The sequence below is a fragment of the Heloderma suspectum genome, chromosome 4 (genome assembly GCF_057233095.1).
Source record: "Heloderma suspectum isolate Gila_16-S chromosome 4, 16-S_ref, whole genome shotgun sequence".
NCBI classification, from domain to species: Eukaryota; Metazoa; Chordata; class Lepidosauria; order Squamata; family Helodermatidae; genus Heloderma; species Heloderma suspectum.
The window spans coordinates 59,551,019-59,557,018 of NC_139461.1; the positions used below are offsets into that span (position 1 = coordinate 59,551,019).

Genomic DNA, 6,000 nt, shown 5'->3' on the forward strand with positions numbered 1-6,000 from the left:
ACACCATCTAAAATTAATCTCCAGTTCTGCCAATATAAAAACTGTCATGTTTGTCTTCTGTTCTCTGCCTAACAAGGAACCGGTGTTTCACTTAGGCTGCTGGATTTTATATTTTTAAAAAATGGGGGATCAGCCACTGAACATGTTTTGTTTTGTCCCATCAATCCTCGATGTAACCTGAAACTTACATAACACTTAGCAGAGCCTAATCCAATTTGGGCTGCAAACCTATAAAAAGTGTACCTGGGAGTAAGCTCCATTGAACATAATAGGACTTTCCTTTGAATAGACATACATAGGTTTGTGCTGTAAATCTGTAATCTCTTCCGACACTCCATATTAAGATGGTGACTCAATACAGACTTTGTGGCTACGTCAAGCCAGCTTTTATCCCCTCCCTCTAGGTTTGTTTAACATGCAGCCTGGTGAAGAGTTATGGAGAACTCAAAAGCTTGATTACTATTTTGCACCATTTCAGCTGGTCTCAATAAAGGTTTTACCTGACTGTGGATTTTCACATTTTTCTTATGGATCAAAATGGTTTCCTTTGCTTATTGTATAGTTTTTGATGTTACGCTGATGCAGAAGTTGGGACACATCATCCTGAGGACTTACATGTTGACTTAAGGTGCAATCCTATCTAGATAGGAGGCTGCCTCCAAACTCGGAGGCGACCGCCTATCCAAAGCAGGGCAGGAGAAGCACGGAGGGGATCGTTCTCTCTGTGCTTCTCCTGCCCTGCTTTTTCGGCTAGACAGCTGACTGCGGCTGTCTAGCCGTGGGAGGACGCAGCGTGGAAGGAGGCTGCTGTATGACACGTAGGATGCGTTGTACAGGCAGTTACGCTCTACCCACCCCGGAACGACCTCCCCCACACCCCTTTTCGGCCGCTCTGAGGCAGTGAGGAAGTGGGGGGAGGTTGGTTCTCCGGGAACCAACCTTGGAGTGCAGGCTCTGAGGTCGGTTCCTGGAAAATGACATCCTATGGCCGTCTAGCCACTGTCTAGCGGCCACAGGATTGCTCCCTCAATAAATAAGCCTTAGGAGCAGACCCTTCATATTTTTCAGAACACCCCACTCACAAATATTTTACACAGTCCCTTTCAGCTGCTTTAATAAGAATAACTTTTCCAATCTGGTTACATTAACTGGAGTGGGAGGGGAGAAGTGTCAGAAGTTCAAACGGTTATCATTCAAACTACTCTGTTTCGTTTTCTAGAGGCTGGAAGTAAGTGAATGTTTTTAATCTGTAGGCAGAATAGGAAGTTTGTGGGTATGGATACTTATTAACTGATCTGTGTCCATCTGGTTTTTATTTTATTGTTTTATTGTCATTAGCATAGTTAACCGTCCAGGAAATCCTTGTACTGAAGGGCGGTATTAAATACTGAATTACCTTTTTGTTGCTTCTTTATGTCTATTCATTTCAACTGATGTGCACAGAAAGTGGCCCTGGTAGATTGCATTCTGTGTCTTCAGCATTAACACAAATGCAGCTCAGCAACCATGCAAGCATTTTGCCGCTGAATGATACCCGAGGGTCAGGGTTATGTCAAATAGAACCTGATAACAAGTAGTAGGAAATATTTAAGTACAATCTCTCCTGAAAATGACCAAACAAGCATCCACCAACATATAATTTCTACCAAGCAGAAGCTGGACTCAATACAATCAGGATGGAGACACCTATATATTCTGCTTTACAAGTCCTTTAAATAATCTTGGAAGAAAATTCTCTCTAAATAGCTGCTGTTTTACTTTGTTTGGTTATTTCCCTTTTATTCAGCTTTTATGCATCATCACCACCCCTTTTTCAGGAAGTTCAGTTGCTATTACAAACTTTTCACAAAGACATATGGAAAAATGAGTAGCTTCTGATTATACAGTAGGTTTACGTGGACAGGTTGAGATAAGCCTATCAGCTGAACGAAACTGTCAGGAAATTCAAGATTAAAGTTCATCAAGTGTAATCTTATATTTACACTCAAATGGAAAGTGGGCTTCCTCTAGGATTATCTCCTCCTTCCCCATCCTGTACATCAATTTCTTTCTTAGAACACACAAGACAACAGAGCCAGCAGAGAAAGCCTAAAGATTTTACTTCAGCAATCATTTAACTCTTTAGCACGTAATCTGAGAGCACTTTCCTATATTGTATATAGTATTCTTCTGGTGCCAGGGGCTTCCCATCCCTGCTGTATACTCCTTGACTGCACAAAGACTACAAAGAATAATTAAATGTTTATACCACAAAGTGTCTCCATGATAATGCTTCAACAGCTATGACTAAATAGTAGTTAATTCTTAAAATGACAGATGCCAAAGCTTTTGCCACCTGGAAATCATGGCTGCTACCACAGGTAATGGGCTACTTTTATTTTCTGTTTGCATGAACATTTTATTTTGAAATAAAGCTGAAAATACAGGCAGGAAGAAAGAACACCATATAAGAGCAAATCACTAACTGAGATGATGATGATGATGATGATAATAATAATAATAGAAACTCAGTAGTTAGAGCCCTTAATATATAAGGAATGGGCTTGTGGAACAGTAAAGAGTAAAATAGCCTGAGGAAAGACTCACTAACTATTGAGAGAGTTATACAGCTGCAAGAGAAAGATACTCAGCACTTGCTTAGAGTTCACTCTCTCTTAGAAGCCAGATACCCCAGGGACCAGCTGAGTCCTGGTGATCCCTGCTGGCAGAAATTAAGTCCTGTGGGAATCTTGCCTTAGTCAAAATGGATTTCCTGGAGAGGAAAAGGATGAACAGTTAATCTCCAAGTACAGCATAAAATTAAAAACATAGCCATGTCCATATTTAACTCCCCTGTACCAGTGGCTTCTTCTAAGAGCTCGATCCTGTCCATGCTGTGCTCAGAAGTCAGTCTCACTGAGTTCCGTGGGGCTACCTCGCAGGTAAGTGGGATAGGAATGCAGCCTAAAACCTCCAGAGGCATCCTGCCCTTCAGCCACCAACTACTGCGCTCCTCTTGGTTACTGGGCGAAACAATTTGTGTTGCAAGGCATAGATCTTTCAACCGAACCAGTGGCTGTTTCCAAAATTATTTTCATGTATTCATTTATTACATTTCTGTACCGCCCAATAGCCGAAGCTCTGTTTCTCTTTCCCCAGCCCGACTCGCGCTTACTTACCCCGCGGAGGGCTCCTAAACCCATGCAACACAAAGCGTCTTGTGGCACCTTAGAGGTTGCGCCACTGGACCCTTCTCTCGCTCTCCCTTCGCTCGAGCCTTCGCTGGACGTTTTGCCGCCTGGGGTCGTTTCCGTACTGACGTGTCAGCCCGAGATCTGAGAGCAGGCGGAGGCGCCCAGCCAGCGAGGAGCCTCGCCCCCGTCTGCAGCCAGCATTAGGAGCTCCTAACCCGCGCGGAGCGGACCCTCTCCCGCCCCCTTCTTCCCCCCACGCCGCTAGCAAGGTGCTCCGTTAGTTCGTTGCGGGAGCGACCGCTCGCAACCGTCCTGTGCCTGCCTGCCTGCCTGCGCAGGGTGGAGCTTTCCTTCTCCACCCGCCGGGGCTGAGCTCGAGCAGCCGCTCTCCCGCCCAGCGCGGCTCGCTCGCCGCCGCCGCCATCACGGGCGCAATCAAGCGCCCGGCAAACGTTACCCCAGACACCCACCTCCGCTTGCACCGGGTCCGGCGGCGGCTACTTCTGCTGCAACAGCGACGCGAGGCGCCATGCGGCTTTTCCTCCCATTAGACGCGCAGGAGGGATGCACGAGCCTGGCGGGGTCATCCGAGGACGAGCTCGAGCCTGAGGTTCATGTCACATGTGACACAGATCGGCGGGGCGTCTCGCCGCCTGGCGGGCGACCGCGGCCGCTGCAGACCTCTGCTCGCCCTGCCTCGGCCAGAGCACGGCGGGGGCGGAAGCGAAAAAGCCTATCTGCGGTTCAGAGAGAGCTCGGAGAGCGCTGGTCACTTCGTCTTCGCTTGTTTTCCAGCCAGAGGCTCGATGCCTCCACCGACTGCCCGACCGGCTGAAATCCAACAGGTGCATCACCTGTTGGCGCAGCTTATCGCTGCATCTCCACCCCAGGGGAAATGTGGCTGGCTGTTAAAGGCACAGAGCTTCGGTCAGGAATAAAGGGTGGCAATCATAAGAGCAGGGCCAGCCCTCTCATGAGGCCGGGTGAATCCCCCACCTCGGGCAATGGAGTGGGCGGAACAGCGAATTGCCCCCTGCCCCAGCCACAACTCTGGGAGAGAGGCCACTGTTAGGCTGAGTGATAATGACTGGCCCAGAGTCACCCCATGAGCTCGTGGCTGAGTGGGGATCTGAACCCTGGTGGTGCAAGCAACTCTAACCAGTGGAGGCTGGTGGCTCCAATGTCAGTGGGGTAGTAAATCCGCTCCGGGTTTCAGTCAGAACTTGTCAGAACTCTAAGGCAGCTACCCAAGGTGCTTCTTTACCTCCTTTAGAGATCTGGCTGAAACCCAGGGCAGACTCACCACCCCACTGACATTGAGCCACCAGCCTCCACAGACTCTAACCATCACACTGCAATGGCTTCTTTTGCAACTGGCTGCCTGAAAGGGGGTAAGATCAAGAGCCCAGATCATGGAAGACTTGCTGATTCTTATTCAGCTCACTTTGACCTCCAATTTACCCCTTGAACATGTAAACAAATTGGAGTGAAATTGAATTTGAAGTGAACTCAATCGAAGAGAATTTGTAGGCATTATCCCAGGAGATAGTTGTATCCAATGTTAGTCCTACTTACAGTAGACCAAGTGAAATTAATGGGACTTAAGTTATAGTAACTTTGGGTACAACCCACTGAGAAAAACTCCAGAGTAGTCCCATGGACTTAAACTGGGCATTAGTAAGACCATAATCCCCTTCATGGATCACTGCCTTGTTGTGGCGAAGGGCCTTGTGTAACTCAGTGAAGCCATAAGCTATGCCATGCAAGGCCACCCAAGACGGACAGGTCATGGCAGAAGAGTTCTGACAAAATGTGGTCCACTGGAGGAGGAAATGGCAACCCACTCCAGTATTCTTGCCAAGAAAACCCCATGGAACGTATCACAAGGCTAAAAGATACGATGCCGGAAGATGAGCCCCTCAGGTTGGAAGGTGTCCAATATACTCCTGGGGAAGAGCAGAGGGTATTTCCAAGTAGCGCCAGAAAGAGTGAAGCGGCTGGGCCAAAGCTGAAAGGATGCTCAGCTGTGGATGTGTCTGGCGGTGAAAAGAAAATCCGATGCTGTAAAGAACAATATTGTTTAGGAACCTGGAATGTCAGATCAATGAATCAAGGTAAGCTGGAGGTGGTCAAACATGAGATGGCAAGATTGAACATCGACATCTTGGGAATCAGCAAACTAAAATGGACAGGCATGGGCGAATTTAATTCAGGTGACCATCATATCTACTACTGTGGGCAAGAATGCCTTAGAAGAAATGGAGTAGCACTCACAGTCAACAAAAGGGTGGGAAAAGCAGTACTGGGGTACAATCTCAAAAATGATAGAATGATCTCAGTACGAATCCAAGGCAAACCATTCAACATCACAGTAATTCAAGTCTATGCCCCAACCACTGAGGCCGAAGAAGCTGAGGTTGATCGGTTCTATGAAGACCTACAACACCTTCTAGAACTAACACCAAAAAAAGATGTTCTCTTCATCATAGGGGATTGGAATGCTAAAGTAGGAAGTCAAGAAATCACCGGGATAACAGGCAAGCATGGCCTTGGTGTACAAAATGAAGCAGGACAAAGGCTAATAGAGTTTTGCCAAGAGAACACGCTGATCATGGCAAACACTCTTTTCCAGCAGCAGAAGAGGCGACTCTACACATGGACATCACCAGATGGTCAATATCGAAATCAGATTGATTATGTCCTTTGCAGCCAAAGATGGAGAAGCTCTATACAGTCAGTAAAAACAAGACCTGGAGCTGACTGTGGCTCAGATCATGAGCTTCTTGTTGCAAAATTTCAGCTTAAATTGAAGAACATAGGGAAAACC

General features: G+C 47.1%; 1 protein-coding gene across 18 annotated transcripts in view; it reads right to left on the bottom strand.

Moving 5' to 3' along the window:
• Window positions 1-3,730, bottom strand: part of SGK3 (serum/glucocorticoid regulated kinase family member 3) — a 78,237-nt gene extending 74,507 nt beyond the window's left edge. For 7 of the 18 annotated variants that reach the window (XM_084849379.1, XM_084849371.1, XM_084849380.1 and 4 more), the window contains exon 1: window positions 3,644-3,730. The gene's annotated coding sequence lies outside the window, so the exon portion shown is untranslated. Of the gene's footprint in view, window positions 1-1,396; window positions 1,564-3,158 lie in introns of all 18 variants that reach the window. The other 11 variants (XM_084849375.1, XM_084849389.1, XM_084849376.1 and 8 more) reach the window with 9 other exon arrangements.
• Between the last annotated feature and the right edge of the window lie 2,270 nt (window positions 3,731-6,000).